Genomic DNA, 17734 nt, shown 5'->3' on the forward strand with positions numbered 1-17734 from the left:
TAACTCAAATTAAAATAGCGTACACCCCAAATATAGACTATTAGAATCTATAACTATAATGACTAACCCAACATCCCAAACACTCCCGAATTTGAAAGGATAATTTTTCCTAAAAATTCCCATCAACACCTTAATATTTCCACAATTTCACATCGATTTTCGTGATGAATAACCTTTCCATTATATTTTTTAAAAGTCGATGAAATATAACAAAAATAGCAACTATATCACTAACATTAACTTAAAATTAATAATAAGAAAACTAAACTATTTTAAATATTGTGAAATATTTATAAGTGAGTTTAAGTATTAAGTTTTTTATATGCATATTTTTTTAAAACTATTTTTCGACATTGATATTTTATTGATAGTTTCAATTGTATTTTTATAAAATTGAGATATCAACATTTCATTACCTTTATTTACGACTAAATATATGTTCTAGATTTGAATACTTTTAAAACATTTTATATTTTATCCGTTCTCAATTATTCTAGTCATGTTTTTAAATGCAATAATACAAAATACTTCTAAATATATACATAAGTTTCAATTATATCCTTAAATTTCAATACATTTTATTTTAACTTTTAAACTTTGAAATTGTTTAGGAAAAAAAAATAGAGAAAACCTTTTTAGAATTTGCTATAAGGAAATTTTATTAAAATATTGGATGAAAATTGATCTGAGATTCGATATGTAAGAACAAAAAGGCATGCATGACAACATTTACTCATTTGGAACATTAATCAGGTAAATTAGTTTACCTACTCACTTTCTAAAATTTTATAGTCTTACTAAGTACTACGTCATATAAGTTCATCATTAATCAATTTAAGCATTCATTAGCAATGAGGTAGATTGAGGTAAAGTGAGTATAGCTAATTGACGATTGACATGCACTATCTTTTTTGAGGTTATAGGTTTAAATCTACATACCCTACTTGTACAAGAAAACAATAACAAATAATAAGCACTAGATTACAAAAGAAAAAGAGAGAGAAAGAAATTAAGGATTAAAGAGAATTTGTCAGAAACAACACGTTTAAGTTTTTACTTTATAAAACTAGTATCTTTTTTTAAAACTCGTAAAAATAGTTTTTCTCAGTCCATCTCGGGCGAGAGATGAGATTTTAGTTAAAAAAAAATCAACTTTTTCCAATTTATCGATTGTTTGGGACTTTTTCAGTACATCTCGCTAGATTATATACCGAGATTATGTGCATCTTGTGTTGGGAATGTTCTAGAACTCGCATTTCGTGTTAAACATTCTATTTATCAATATTAAATTGTTGATTTTGCATTCAATTATGAAAATCCAATAAACATATTCATGGCTATATCTGAATACTGTAACTTTATATAGTGACATAAACATGATCAAGTTAACAGTATATAGCCTAAATGGTCTAATAAATATAGGGATAAAATTAGGTATCTCATCTTGGCAACACTATTGGATGCGACCACTCTATAGTTGTTACAAAGAGTTGTAAAGTGCTACAAACGATGTGATCTACAAATTGTGCATGTTGAGACATGTGAGTGGGAGCATCCTATGCAAAGAGTGCACATATAGACCGAACCACGAAAATAGTCACTTTTCTTTATAACGACCGTTTACTGTTAAAACTAACTGTTTCATTTATTAAATAACCTAAGTTAACTCGATCTTAATCGTGAGCTAGCTATGAACTCCTATTTATTCAGGATTATCCTTTGATCTATAAACAGTGAGAGTAAGCCAATAGTACTGCTCAATAAGCCTCTCATTTTGGAGATAAGACCGGATGAATAGCTAATGAACTCCTATTTGTTCGAGCTTGGGTGAACTTTCGAATAAAGGCTGCACAAGTTCCAGTCACAATGATATCATCAACATATATTAAAATAAGAATGAAGATAGATTGTTTGTCGTAAATAAACAATGAGCTATTTGATTTTGCAGCAATGAAACCCCAATCAATTAACCATGAATTCAGTTTAAGAAACCATGCTCTAGGACTTTGTTTAAGACCATATAAAGCCTTGTGAAGCTTGCACACATGTGAAGGTTTTTCTTTGTCAACAAAGCCGAGAGGTTAAACCATATACACATCTTCATGTAGATCCTCACTAAGAAACGCATTATGCACATCCAATTGTTTAATGAACCAGTTAAAATGAACAGTTAAAGATAACACAATATGAATCATTGTAGGCTTAAGAACCGGGATAAATGTTTCAAAGTAATTGATGCCATAGGTCTGATCAAAACCAGGTGCAACCAACCTAGCTTTGTATCTCTCAATGTCACCATTTGGCTTTAGTTTCAATTTGTACACCCATTTGTAGCCAATGACTTTGTATTCAAACAAAGGGTGCATAAGAGTCCATGTATTATTTCGTTTTAGAGCATCAAACTCAACTTGAATAGCTTGTTTCCATTCAGCAAACTTAACATCAGTCTTAAAGGTAGAGGGTTCACTAGGGATAGAAGGGGAAGAAGAGGCAACAGAAGCTAGCCATACTTTAGGCTTGACAATACCAGCTTTAGAACGAGTAATCATGGGATGATTGTTGGTAGTAAGTGAAAGAGATGAATATGGAATAGATGGAGATGAGGAATGAGAATTCAACAAAGGAGAAGATGAGGCAACAAAAGGAGAAGAGGAAGAAGTCATCGAAGGAGAACATGTGTTGGAAGGTGATGCTTCAAGATGTTGAGAAGAATTTGGATGAAGGGTAGTAGAATGGTGCTGAGCCATAGAGCTCGTTGTCAATGAAGAAGAAACGGTAGGAAATCCAGGTGGTTAAAGAGGAGAACAAAAGGCGAGAGAGATAGGGAGGTCAGGTTGTAATTAGAGATGTGCATGGGGCGGGGCAGGGCCGGGGATGCCATTCCCCATCCCCGTCCCCGCTCCCCATTTCATTCCCCATCCCCATGAAATTCTCCACAGGGATCGAGGCAGGGATTCCCCACGGGGAATTTGCGGGGAAAAAATTACCTCCCGTTACCTTTTTTTTTTTTTTTGTAAAATGACAATTAATTTAAAGCACTAATGTAAGCAAATTTTAATTAAATAATTAACTTTATCACTAAATTGTTTATTATGGTTAGTTTTATATGAAAATTTGAATTTAAAGATAAATTACTTAAATTTTGGCCCAAAAAAACTAATTAATTTTTTAGTAGAAAGAAATAAATATAAATCAAATTATTCACATATATAATCTAAATTTAAACATTAAATTTAAACATATTCATTATCTTTCCTAATAAATAATCAAATCTGAAATTTAAATGTAATATTTATATAATAATAATAATAACATAATATTAGATAACTATACTAAATCATTCCCCGTCCCCACCCCTGACCCCGTCCTCGCCCCGTTCTCCGTCCCTACCCCGATTAGCTTTTACATATTTATTTAGTATAGTTATCTAATATTATGTTATTAAGAATGCATTCCCTGTCCCCATCCCGTTTAGCTCACGGGGAATTTTTTTCCCCACTATCTTCCCCATTTCCCGCCTAATCGAGGAATCCCCGTCCCCGTGGGGAAATTGGACATCTCTAGTTGTAATGGAGATATAGGAGAAGGAATAAATAATTTTGTGGCTGGTGAACAATGTTGGATGAAGGGAACATAACAGGAGGCTGAAAGGTTGAGAATGACTGATTAACATGAAATTGCTTAACTGACTCAAGGGAAACAGAGGAAGTTACAGATAGAAAGGATCGTTCATTAAAAACCACATGTGGAAAGATATAAACACGATCAGATAATGGATCAAGGCACAAATATCCTTTGTAGTTGACATTGACTCTAATAAAAATGCATTCTTTAGAATGAAACATTAATTTGTTAGAGTTATAAGGACATAAAAAGAGAAAACAAGAGCAGCCAAAGGCACGAAGTAAATGGTAATCAGGTAAGACATTGTATAACATCCCATAAAGGGATTTAAAATATAAAATTGAGGTTGGTAATCAGTTTATCAAATGAATAGCCATTTGAAAAGTAAAGCTCCAAAAGGAAAGCAGTAACTTAGAACGAGCTAATATAGCTAACCCCATTTCAACATGTCTAATTTTTTACTCAATATGACCATTTTGCTGTGGGGTATATGGACAAGATACTCCATGTGTAATACCAAGGGATGTGAAAAAATAGGGGGAACATTGGCTCGGTTTTGAATCGACATAACAAAGGCATTATACTCAATTTCTAAGCCTTCTAAAATGTAGCCCAAGTGATCTCTATAAGAAATTGGTTCCCCAGTAGCAACAAATTGATCAACAATTTCTTTAATCTGGGACAAGTATTGAGAAATAGACTAATCAACTTTCATTATTTTGTGAAGTTTAGCCTTAAGACCCATAATTCTAGCAGTAGTTTTAGAGTCATACATCCAACTAAGGGACTCTTAAATTTCATAAGCAGACTAAAGAGAAACAACTTCACCCATTTTTTCTTCATACGGAGAAGAGTAAATTCAGCATATTAAAATCATATTTAACCGTTGCTAGTAAGTAAAAGCATCACTCACCTGGGTTTGATTTAACATCAAGAAATTGAGGAGGACAGAGAACCCTTCCTTCCAATTAGCCTTCAAGCCCATTCACAATAACAACATTGAGAAGTTGAGTCTTCGAGAGAAGATAATTTGTGTCATTCAACTTAATAGTGAATGGCTGGGGTAGAGTTGGAAGCAATGGAGGAAGGCCAGGATAAGAAGATTTGGGAAAAAACCAGTATAGTTGGGGGGAGGATAGGTTGAGTATGAAGGTGAGAAGAAAAATTGTTAAGTCGGAGGTATTATTTGTGGGTAAAACTAAGGTTGAGGGTGGGTTGGGATTCGAGGGAATTGAGGTTGGAAAAATTAGGGTCGTCAAAGAGGCACATTCTGAGGTCGAGTAGTATAGATGGGGGTTTGGGGGAAAGAGATACTGATCAGTGGAGTAATAACATTAGAGGATGTGGGTGGGATAGGAGGATAAGTTGTTTCACTCACTGGTGGAAGAGAAGAAGAGGAAGAAGCTTCACTGGTCACCATTGACACCCGAATTCTATATATTTGAGCTTTTTTGGTGAAATCCCGAAATTCATATATTTAAGCTTTCTCAATGAAATCTCAGACAGGATTAACATCACTATTTTATATATATCCCAAATCTTATCCAATTTTTTGAAAATTTTAATCTTTTCCAAAATTTAAAATATGTTGAATCAATTTGGAAAATCCATTTTGATAATAGGAAAACCCATTTAAAATTTTCGAAATTTATATAATTGTGAAAACATAAATTATGCTAAAGATTTGAGAAATTACGTAATAATTTGATATAATATTTAATAAACATAATCGAATTTAGAAAAAATTTAAAAATAATATAAGATTTGAGAAGATTACATAAAAGAAAGAAAAAAACTTTAAACTTCAAAATTAAAATGAAACTTTCAAAATTCATATGTACAATTGATAATAAACCTAAAGTTTTGTAACTTTTGTACATAATTTAACGTAATTATATTTTAATACAGCTAATTCAAAATGTGGTAGTTAAATTAACACGACGACCTTGGAAATTGCAAGTTTCAAATACCAATTAAAAAAGGAAACATAGAACATGGGTATGCTCTTATGCTATTCTACTTTAACACATTTCAACTCTAAAAGGATAAGTAAATAAATAAATTTTGTTTTACAAATGTTCCCTTCCCTTTACTGATTGCTAATTCACCTTCCACAATATATACTTATATAATATAATATTTATTAAAATAATCCCATAGTATACAAAACTTGATTATTGCCACCCATGTTCTACGGTCTCATTTTGTGTCATATTTAATAAAGAAATTAATAGAGAGTTCTCGAATATGTTTTATTATGGTTGGTTGAATAAAATACATATTGTTTTGTCTATCTAATTTTAGTTTCTTAACTTAAATTTATGTCATAAATATTAAAGTGGGAACTACACTTTTGCAATTGATTATGTCTATTAACTTGATGTGAATATAATCTATCATATTTTCACTTATAATACCCAAATCATTAATAAATGTCGACATTGATTTATGTATACTAGTGACTTGTATCAATAGTTAATATATATGTGGATTTGAGATAACAACCACTTTTTTCTCCCATTTCAAAGGCTATTGTTTGGATTGGATTTTTAAAAATATTATGTTGATGCCAAATTTTGACCAAAGAAGAAATGTACCTAAATCATTGTGACCAAAATCTGTACGTCGGTGTGGAGTAAGCCTACACACTCTGACACCTAAATCAGAAAAGTTGAATGTTCACAATCAATCTAACTCAAAGTCTAGAACTTAGTTGTTCAATGTATGCCTTTCCTTCTCTTATTAATAGTTTTTTTTTTTTTTTTAATCTTTTTCCTATTCTTTATCCGTTTTCTTCTCTTTTCTTTCCTTATCCTATTAGGATTTTTCATTGGACGATTGCATGCGGATCTCTCTTAGGTCGAGGTCGGCTGACCCAGCATCCTTGCTAGGTGCGCTAAGGTTTCATCCCTTAAGGCCTAGTAATGTTGGGTCTTTGGTCATTGGGCCAACATAAGAGGCTTGGCCTCGGTTGGGGTCGAGATCGACCAAGCCCAATTTGTCCTTAGGCATATCCCTCCAGTCTTCTGTAGCTCTAATTTGACCATTTTACCCTTGATTCCAAAAACCACCCTTGAATATGATGGTAGCTACAATTACATTTTCAAACTTTCAATTGTAAAAATTAGATATCCTCAAACTTATACAAGTGCTAAAATTGAAAAGTTGTCAGAAATAACCCTTAAATGTTTCCATATTTCAGAACTAGCACTCTTTTAGAAAATTCTTTGAAATAGTTTTTCTCGGTCCATCTTGATGAGATCTACCATTGAGATTTAGATAAAAAAAAGTTAACGTTTTCATATTGTTTTGGACTGTTTCGGTGAAAGTAGGCAAGATTAACACCGAGATTCTATATATTTTGACTTTTTCGATGAAACTCATGCATGATTAACGTCGTGACTCTATATATTTTCTAAATCTTACTTACTTTTTCTTAAAATTTGATTTTTTTTTCCAAAATTTAAAAAATGAAATTATAATTATCTATGATCCATAGGAAAAATCCATTTAGATAATTATAAATCCATTTGGAAATTTGGAAATTCAGATAATTGTGGAAATATGAATTGGATGAAAGATTTGAAAATTTATGTAAGATTTGATAAACCTAAGACAAAGTTTGAAAAGATAAAAGATTTGGAAAAAATTACTTAATATTTGGGAAAATCGTAGAATCTCGGTGTTAATCGGAGTGTTCATCGAGAAAACCGAAAAAAATCAATAAGATGAAAAAGTTGGGTTTTTTTTTTTTTTTAATCTAAATCTGGTATGACTTAGAAAAACTAGTTTAACTAGTTTACTAAAAGGGTGTTGTTTTTTAAAGATGGAAACTTTAGGGGGCTACTTTTGACAAATTTCCGCTAAAATTGAAGTCTCAAACTTATAATAATAATCAAGACTCATGTTTTTAATGGTGCTTTTAGTTTTGTAAGTTAGATCTATTAAACTAGGTTCACATTTGTACTTATGTAAGGTGATGTAAATTTTGTATCACAATCTTGTGTATCACCATTTTGTGTATCATAATTTTGAGCATCACGAGTTTTTTCTACTTTAATAAGAAGTTTGAATTTTATCCTCTTATTTTCATTTTTCTTTTTTTATTTAACAAATATTCAGATATTGATTAGCTTCCACAATATTTATTTTTCCATCTATTTCATTTTCTTAACAATATCAAAGTTGTTTTGATTACACAATAGTGATAGCAGCTCCAACATTTCCCTCACACCATATATTTTTCTAAAGTACTAACTTTTCTTTCCTTTCTTTTTATGTTATTTTTCAGTCCAAGTATAATATTAAAGTGGAGATTTATGAGGCTCTATTGGATAATCATATAGTTTTTTAAAATTAAATCTATAAACATCATTTTTACCTCTAAGTTTCTTGTCTTGTCATCTACTTTTACTATAGTTTTCAAAATCAAACCAAATTTTATAAACTAAAAAAAAACTTATTTTTGAAAACTTATTTTTGTTTTTTGGAATCTAGCTAAGAGCTCGACTCTTTTACTTAAGAAAATGCAAAGTATTGTGAGAAGATGAGAAGAAATAGGCTTAATTTTTAAAAACTAAAAACTAAAAACAAAATGGTTATCAAATGTCGCCTAAATTATAAAGACATATGTGTAATTATTTTAATCATAGCTTAAATTGTCAATTAGATCTACATTGTTAAAAAGATATTTGTAATAGATAGAACAATAAGGCAAAAAATCTAAAAGTATAGTATATCTTAAAAATATTTGGAAATATGGAAGTGTTGTCCAATCAACTTTTGAATTTTTTCTAAAATTTCCCTCACTTGTTTTGTGCATGCTTTCTTCTTCTTCTTTTTCTTTCCTTTCTTCCATTTTTTTATTTTCTTTCCTTTTCTCCTTTTTTCTCCTTTTATTTTCTTTCTCCGTTTTTCTTTTGAATTTTCTTTCCTTTCTCCGATTTATTTTTATTTTTTTATTTTATTTTCTTTCTCCAATTTTTACTTTCATCTCCCAATCTTCTTATCTCTCCAAGTATTTTCCTCTCTCTCTCATCTCTCCAAGCATTTTCCTCTCTCTCTCTCCAAGCATTTTCCTCTCTCTCATAAGTGACTTACCACCAACAAGTCAAAGTTAAATTGTTATAGCGAAACATTAAATATAAATAACAAATGAAAACGGATTTGAAAAAAAACTACTTTTTTTTAGTCCTCGAGTTTGCACCATTTTTAGAAACATTTATTAAAATTTTGAAATAAGAAACGATAATAGTTATTGAACAAGTTTATTTCTAAAAAATGAGAAATGAGAACGTTATCAAATAGACCAATAGTTTTTTTTTTCCCTTTTTATAGGACTTTAAGAGTATAAAGTCAATCAGTAGTATCACTGATAACATGTTATCAGTGATACTATGATATCATGCTATCAATGAAAACTTTTATGCACAATCAAGTAATTCCGAGGAGTCATTTCATCTCAAATACTATGTTACATAATACATAAATACTATAGTGATATCCTTTACATTGATAGCAATAGAAAGGTATCACTCACAGTAGCTATTAATAATATCCTTTATGACTATCAAAGTATTATTCTATACCTATATGCGTCAATAACGATATACAAACACACTACATGTATTAACAAATTAATCAAAAGACCCTGATTATTTACAAACAATATAATATGAAATCAAATTCAAACAATAAAAAGCATAAAAACATTATCATTAATAGAAACGTATTAGTAATAGCCACTATTTGGCTATCATTGATAGAAATGTACCAGTGATATCAATGAATAGTTCATTCTCAAATTGAAAGTTATAACTAATAGCAACATCATTAATAACAACTATCAATGATAGTAACTGATAGCAATTTCTCGAATTGAAAGCTATCATTGATAGCAACTATCAGTGTTATTCACCGATAGTAGCACCACTGATAGCAGCTATTAGTCATAGCAACTGATAGCACATTTCTTAAATTGAAAGTTATCACTGATTGCAGTTATCAGTGATAGCAACTAATAACACACTTCTCAAATTGAAAGTTATCTCCGATAGTAGCTATCAATAGCAACTGATAGCACACTTCTCAAATAAAAAAGTAATACTGCTAGCAGTTATCGGTGATAGTCACTGATAGCACACTTCTCAAATTGGAAACTATAACTGATAGCAGCTATCAGTGATAACTTTCAACTTGAGAAAACTGGAAAGCAACACGCAAAATAGTGGTTGGGCATGAGTTTTTTTTGTCTTTTACCATTTTTTATTCTATATATGCAATTATTTTATCTTTGTAATACGTATTCTATTATTTTGGATTTAAATTCCATTTATACAACTAATCTTTATTAAAATTCAAATGTTCATAGTAGATCAACAATAATTAACATGTATTTAAATCACTATATTTCTTATTTGTTGTATAAAGAGAATTGAAATTCAAATATGGCATAAGAAGCTAAGCTTATGGAAACTTAAGTTAGGAATTTAGGGAACTATTTGTCGGATATAAATATTTTTGGTGGTGTTATACAAATATTAAAATATAATGATAATATATAGTTGGATTTGGTGAAAAATCACTTCATTAAATAAAATGTAACAACATTAGGCGACCGCGTTCCTTCCAACCAACCACATGCATCATGCATATGCTTCAAATCCAAACTAAGATTTTATTTATTTATTTATTCTATTGAAGTACAATCCAAAATAAAATTTTATTTTATTTTTGTTCCTTAATTTAGTTTATATACGTTTTTTTAAAATGGTTTCAAATTTATAAGACAGTTTCAATCTAAATTTATATCCCCCCCCCCCTATAATGAACAATAAAGGTGGCTGAATGTATAACTAAAAAAGAAATTTGAAGTAATTGATATTAAACTATTTTTAAATATAGAAAAATGAGTTAATTTATTTACAAATATAATAAAATATTATTATCTATCACTGATAAATACTAACAGATATCTACTAGTGTTTATCATTAACGTTGATTAACATTGATAGATGCATATTACTAATGATACTGACATTTTGTTATATTTATAAATATTTTTAATAGTTTCGTCATTAAAATAATTACCTTATTCTTTTCGAATAAGATAAAATTATCTCATCTTCGAGAAAAGTAAAGAAGGTAGCCTCCTGAATTTTTGGTAGCAACATTCTTATTTCATAATTAAATGTCTTAGCTAATAATATAGATTTAAATATTTTAACATTTTGGGATTATCTAAATTGAGTCATTTTTTTTTAGTTTGCTACTAAAGATAAGTGATTTTGGTTTTTAGGATGATTTTTGTGTTTATAAAGCTACCTATTGGGATGTATGTCCTAAAGTTTTATAGTTAATAAGTTATTTAAAATAATATTTGATTATTTTATATATGTAATTATCCATTAAAGAAAGATCCAAGGTTATTTTATAAAACTGTGGATCATGTTCGAGTCATAACTGAAATGGTCTATAGTACATGAATAAGGTTGAGTGTCTTATCCTGGTGATACTATGGATACGACCCACTTTGTAATTATTACAAAAATAGTAAAATATTACAAACGTTTTGATATTAATCGCTCATGTAGAGATATTAGAGTGGGGGTATCCTATTCAAACAGTTTGTAAAAGACCAGACCGTAAAATGATTGATCTCTCTTTATAACATCGTTAACTGAAGGAATTAATATTTCATAGGATGACCATAAGTACCTCAACCTCAATTCTGAGTGAGTTATGAACTCCTGACTATGAAGACAATCCTTTGATTTGTATGGGTGAGAGTGGCCTGACTCGCTGACTCAATAAGCCTACCATTTTGGGAATTTATCCGAGTAAGGAGCTAGGAACAAGACTACACAAAATAGAATTCACTTCTTCCCGTCTTTAAGGTAAGTAGATGAATTACTCCCTTAAGTGCTAACTCCGGGTCTTGAATAATGGGGGCCCTCCCTCTCATTGGCCCGAGAGACTTTTGGTTATGGTAGGTGAAAGAGTTAGCTACACGCATGTAAAAGCAATTTGAATGATAAGCACTCTAACTACATTAATTTTAGGATTCAAGCATGCATGTTTATATCATGAAATAGGGTTTTAGAAAGCAACCTTGGAAGAACTCCAAATTGATGCAATCCTCATCTTAATTCAGATCACGAACGCTTTGTGGACTACTGCTAGAATCTTCTCTACTATTTTTCAACCTTAAAATGGATGATGGGATCCAAATTGAGATGAGATCGAAGGGAACTTTGAGAGTTGTTGTGGTTTGGTGTAAAGAACAAAAGAGAGGACAATTCTATTTTATTCTCCAAATTGCATGAAGAATTTTCCAGTAAATAGTTCTTCTATTTAAAGATGTTCATGCAATCAAATTGCATAAAATGTTAACACCAAATCAATTTTAATTTAGTGGAAAATGTGGTGTTTAGGTTAGAGGAAATTTTGGGAATTTTCCACTAAATTTAATTGATTTTAAAAAAACCAATTTATATAAGAAATTTTAATTTTAAATAGAATTAATTTAAAATAAAATAATTTCTTTTAAAAATAAATTTTAAATATAATTAATTCTAAATAAAATTAACTTTAAATAATTAATTAAACAACTTAATTAATAATTTAATATTTAATATTAAATTAATAATAAACACCAATTCCGAACATGAATATTATTCATGTGAAATATTTAAATAAATATTTAAAACTCTCCAATTTGTTTAATTCAATAATTAAATGCTTTAATTATATCACATATAATTTGCTCCCTTAATCTAAATTTGAACATTTCAAATTCTCTCATCACACTATCCTAAGGTTTAGTTTGATATGAGCTAGTAGGGAATTTAAGGACCTACAGATCATGAGCTTCAACAATCTGAGATTAATAAGCTAAACTCTTTAACCTAATTAACCAATATTCACTAACTACCGGGACACTTCAGTAAAGTCCAGTAGTTGCACTCTCCTCACTGTAGATATATTTCTATCCACTTGATTTAACCATGATTAGTAAGCCGAGATCATTCACAGGTTGTTCGTAATTACAACTGGGTCAAAATTACCATTTTACCCCTGTAATTACATCTTGCTCCTTAAATCCCACTAATCTTCTAATGAACAATTGGTTTGTGGTCCAACCACCAAACTGGGTTCCTCTCGAGCTGATGATAGGGTGGGGCCCCTTTTTCAAGACCCAAAGTTAGCACTTTAGAGAACAACCTATCTACTAACCTTAGAATCAGGTAAGAGTGAGTTCCATCTTATAGTAATATGTCCCCAGCTATCTACCCAATCTTACCCCTAAAATTGAAGGCTTATTGAGTCGGGGATGTTGAGCCACTCTCACCCATACAGATTAAAGGATAATCCCGAATAAAAGGAGTTCATAGTTAGCTTAGGATTAAGTTCGAGTTACCTAGGTCATCAAATAGAAATAGTCAGTCTTATTGGTGTTATAAAGTAAAAGTGACTATTTCGTGGTCCGGTTTTATGCAAACCCATTGCATAGGACATCCCCACTCACATGTCTCTACGTGACCGATTCAGGATCATATCATTTGTATCAAATACAAAGTGGGTCGCATCCATAGTATCCCTAGGTTAAGGTACCCAACCTTATCCTTATACTATAAATCATTTTGACTATTACTCGAACTTGATCCACTTTTATGTCTCCACATAAAGTTCAAATATTCATGCTATAACCAGAGGTTCTTAGCTTATTGGATTTAGGATTTAAAAAGGTGTAATTCACATATTCAATAACATTTTTACTGAATAACCTCAATAACAATTTTATTGTCAAATAGAATATGTTTAATGTTTACAAACCACAGGTTTTAGGACATACAACCTAACAGTAGGACCATAAACAGGTTGTTCATCAGAGGATTAGTGGGACTTAAGGAGTTAGATGTAATTACAAGAATAAAACGGTAATTTAACCCAACTGTAATTACAAACAGTTAGTGAAGGATCAACTTACTGTTGATTGGTTATATCCATGGACATAGAAATATATCTACATTGCGAAGAATGTAGTTGTGAGTATTTATTGGAGTGACCTGCAATTAATGAATGTTGATTAATTTAATTAAAAAGTTTAATTAATTAATCTAGTTTAATTAGAGTCTCTAATCTATAGATCCATTAGGTCCTATTGCTAGCTCACTAAAGGTAAAACAAAAATCATCTAATTTTGGATTAATTTGAATTGTTCAAATTATATGAGGAAATTAATTGTATGAGATACGACTATTATAATATGTATAAATACATTATGATATAAAGTTAATTTTGAATAATATCTAAAATTGTACTTTATTAAATGAGAGAATAATAATTTGAATAAGATTCAAAGATTAAATAATATGAATGATATTCATATTTTAATTATAGGTTAAATTTAATATACATGAGATGCATATTAAAACTATATGTTAAATTTAATATGAATAAGATTCATATTAAAATTATAAGTTATATGAGAGAAATAAATATTTGAATAAGATTCAAATATTATTTATATGAACGAATTTCATATAAACCTAAAGGTTAAAATTAATATGGAGATTCATATTAAAATTATAAATTATGTGTGAGAATATTGTTTGAATATGATTCAATTGAAATTAAATATATGATATTTACTTAATTAATATTTATTTAATTATATGTATAAATTTGATTTAATATATATATTAAATGAGAATGACTCGTGAGGGAAATTGTAACTCCTCCTCCAACAAATTCTTTCACTCTCACTTTAAGAAAATCGGGGTAGAGATTTGTTGAAGAAGCTCTCTACATTTTTCTCTTTAACACATCAAAGAATTCTCTCTCAAAGTTTTTATAGAAAAGTTCTCCGTAAAAACTTTCCCATTCCAAAAGCGAGATCTCACCATCTCGATTCTTGTTGGAGAATAGTACAGTTTCCAACTGGTGGTGTCCATTGTTTATGGTTGTTCGTGTTTTTGGACGTAGCTTTGAGTTTGAGGAAGAATTTCATAGTACAAAGTGTTCGTGACGTGGAGAGGATTTCAAGTTTTCAAGGGTAAGTTTTTCTTTCCCTAATACTTATCATATACATGTTCTATGTATTTTCTTTGTTTTTCAAGTTTTCCAAAACGAATTTCATTGGCACATGCTTTCCCGCGCTTCTACTGAGGAATTCGATTCGTTCACTACCATGTGTGTCTTCACCAAGTTGTAAGTCAAGTCATGTGGTTTGTTATTTTTTTTTTCTTAATTGTTCGAATTGGCGTTGGGCTTTTGTTACAAGGATTAAGAGGTAGTTTGTACCTGGGATGTCTTTTTTTCCTAAGTGTATGAAGTGTTTGGTTGTTTTGTTGTCTTGTCTTTTAATTTTTCAACTTGTAATTTGTTTGTGCCTTCACTTAAGGTGGTGAAATTCAATTAACTTTTGAAGGGGGAAAAAATCTTAGTGCCAAGTTTAATGTAATTATGATGTTTCATTTGTTTAATTGTATGCTTACATTTATATATGGTTGCATTATTGATATATACTTTTGAAGTTGCATCTCACGTTATTTTAAAAATCATGTCTCTTCATAATCATACTATTCTCACACAAAACTTGCTTAGGCCTAATTATAAGTTGATGCCATCAACCAATTTCTACATCTACTAATGAAAAATACACAAGTGAAAACAATAAATGCAGATGGTAGATTGTATTCAAACTTTTTTTTTTTTTTTTATTAACCAACAAGAGCTTAGCTTAATTGGCACAATGTTCATACTATCGATCTCAAGATTTGAGGTTTGATTCTCCCACCTCACACTTTAATTATAATACCTTTAAAAAAATAACTTTTTTTAAAAAAAAATTAAAAAAAAAAAACAATAGTAACTAAATAATAAAAATACTCAAAGGATTATAGCATATATTTGAATTTGTTTTCATATAAATGTAAACAAAAACATTATAAATATGGGGTGAAAATACAAACTTTTTATTAGAGATGTCAAGCTTTTCCAAAGATCCACTCAATTAAGGATGGTGCATACTTTTTCCTCAATTTTAATTAAGTACAACGCATTGAACATTATCATTGCTTTGAAGAGTGCATAAGAGGACCGAGAAGGCTTCACCAATCTTACCAATACCCTATTAAGGATATATCATATTAGAAAGACGATGGAGATAGACTTCACAATTTTTATAATATATAAGTGTTACTTCTCTCTTCGTCAATTGATTTTGAGATATACCACATGTTTATTTAATAGATAAAACTCATATAACTAATATAAGATTATACTAATGTCTTAGCCAATCGAGTTATGTTTGAAACTAAGTTTATGGTAACAATTTTCATGATAGAAAAGTTCCTTATTTGCAAATTTGAGCATTATTTAAATCATTCTTAAACTTCTAAAAGTTGTATTTATTTTTCTTTTAATACATTAAAAAGTTTCTAATAATTCCCCAATCGTCTTCTGGTACGTGATTTAGGTTGTATGTATTTGTTGTTGAATGGGTTTCAATCAATATTAGAAAGACCTTTTTTAGTTCCCAAATTTTGAAGAATATATGTGTTTGGTCCCTATATTTTCAAAACATATCTTTTTAATTCATGAATTGTTTTAAATATGTATATTTAGTTCATAATTTTTAAAATCTTCTTTTTTAGTCTCTCAATTTTTAAAAATAGATTTAAAAAGTTTGCAGTAATATTTTATTACAACTTATTTTTGTTATTCAAAATGTCATATAATTAGTACTTTAGGAACCCTTAAGGGGCCTTTTTAAATATAAAATATATTTAAAGATATTTATATTTTATAACAAAAAGTTTCAAAAGAAAAAAAAATACTTTTGAAATTTTTTGCTATAAAATGTAAATATTTTTTAGATTTTTTTATTTATAAAAATTTCCCACCCTTCCTTTTTGCTTTAAACCTATTCTTAATAACTTAGGACTAAAAAGTTACAATTTGAGAACTCAAAGATTAAATGCACCCATTCTAAAAGTTTTGGGACTAAAAAAAATATGTTTTGAAAACTCAAGGACCAAACGTACTTATTCTTCAAAACTCGAGAACAAAGTAATTTTTTTAAGAACATTTGTTTATGAAAGCTATTTTTTTAATCCAAATAATATTTTTTTTGAAAAAAAAATACACTTCTGATGCTTTCTATGACACGCAAGTAGAGAAGGGGTACACAAATATGAATTGAGGCTACTTCCGAATGAGAAGAGACCCTCAGCCTTTGTAGGCATGGTTCATAGTAAGTTCAAAAGAATTTATAAATTACTATATATCTATATCAGCAATGTGTATCATTCTTTTCAATAGTTCTAGCTTGGAGCAATCCTATTTGAGATATCCTGTTGAGAATTTTCTTTGAAAATGTGAGAGTGAATACAAAGTATGCTAAAAAAAATTGTATTGATCTGTGAGGACAATCTCCACTCTCACTATTCGTCTAAGAGAAATTGGTAATGTGACTATGTTGCAAGTGATGTAGGGAGTTGTCAGATTCGTCAAGAGTCAAATCTAGATTATGAATCTTAGACATGTGGGAGTGGGCGTTACAATGGTATCAAAGTGGAACTTTTGCTAGTGTAATGTGGTTTAAAGGCAAACCAAGGAGGAAGCCAATAGGCATGTGATACTTGAGTAGATAAATACATTAACAAACCAATATCACATCTAAATGAGAGAATAAAGGTAAAGTATGTTGAATATGAAATTATGTTGGATGGTATGAACTGCCTTCACTCTTGTCTCCCATTAGTCGTTCAAGACTACTAAGTAGCATGACTAGGGTGTAGAGATGCAAGGAAAGAATGTGTATATTTTAGGAAAATTGTATTGGGTGGCAAATTAAGTTTAGTATTTAGCAATTATGACTTTCACTTTTCAAACTTTGTAAATATGGAAAATATGCAATCCCTAAATAGTTTATTGGTTAAACAATTATGAATTTCTAATTATTTTTTATTACATAAATCCCTAAACAATTAATTGGTAGAGAGAGAAAGAAAGAAGAAGATAAAAGTAGCCACTGATGGTCAGTGACTAAATGTGCGATGGTCGATAGAGGTAAGCGGCGGAGAGATGAAGTAGTGATTGGCGA

This window comes from Benincasa hispida, chromosome 12 (assembly GCF_027475165.1).
Source record: "Benincasa hispida cultivar pf3 chromosome 12, pf3_genome.v1.1, whole genome shotgun sequence".
In the NCBI taxonomy this organism is placed as follows: domain Eukaryota; kingdom Viridiplantae; phylum Streptophyta; class Magnoliopsida; order Cucurbitales; family Cucurbitaceae; genus Benincasa; species Benincasa hispida.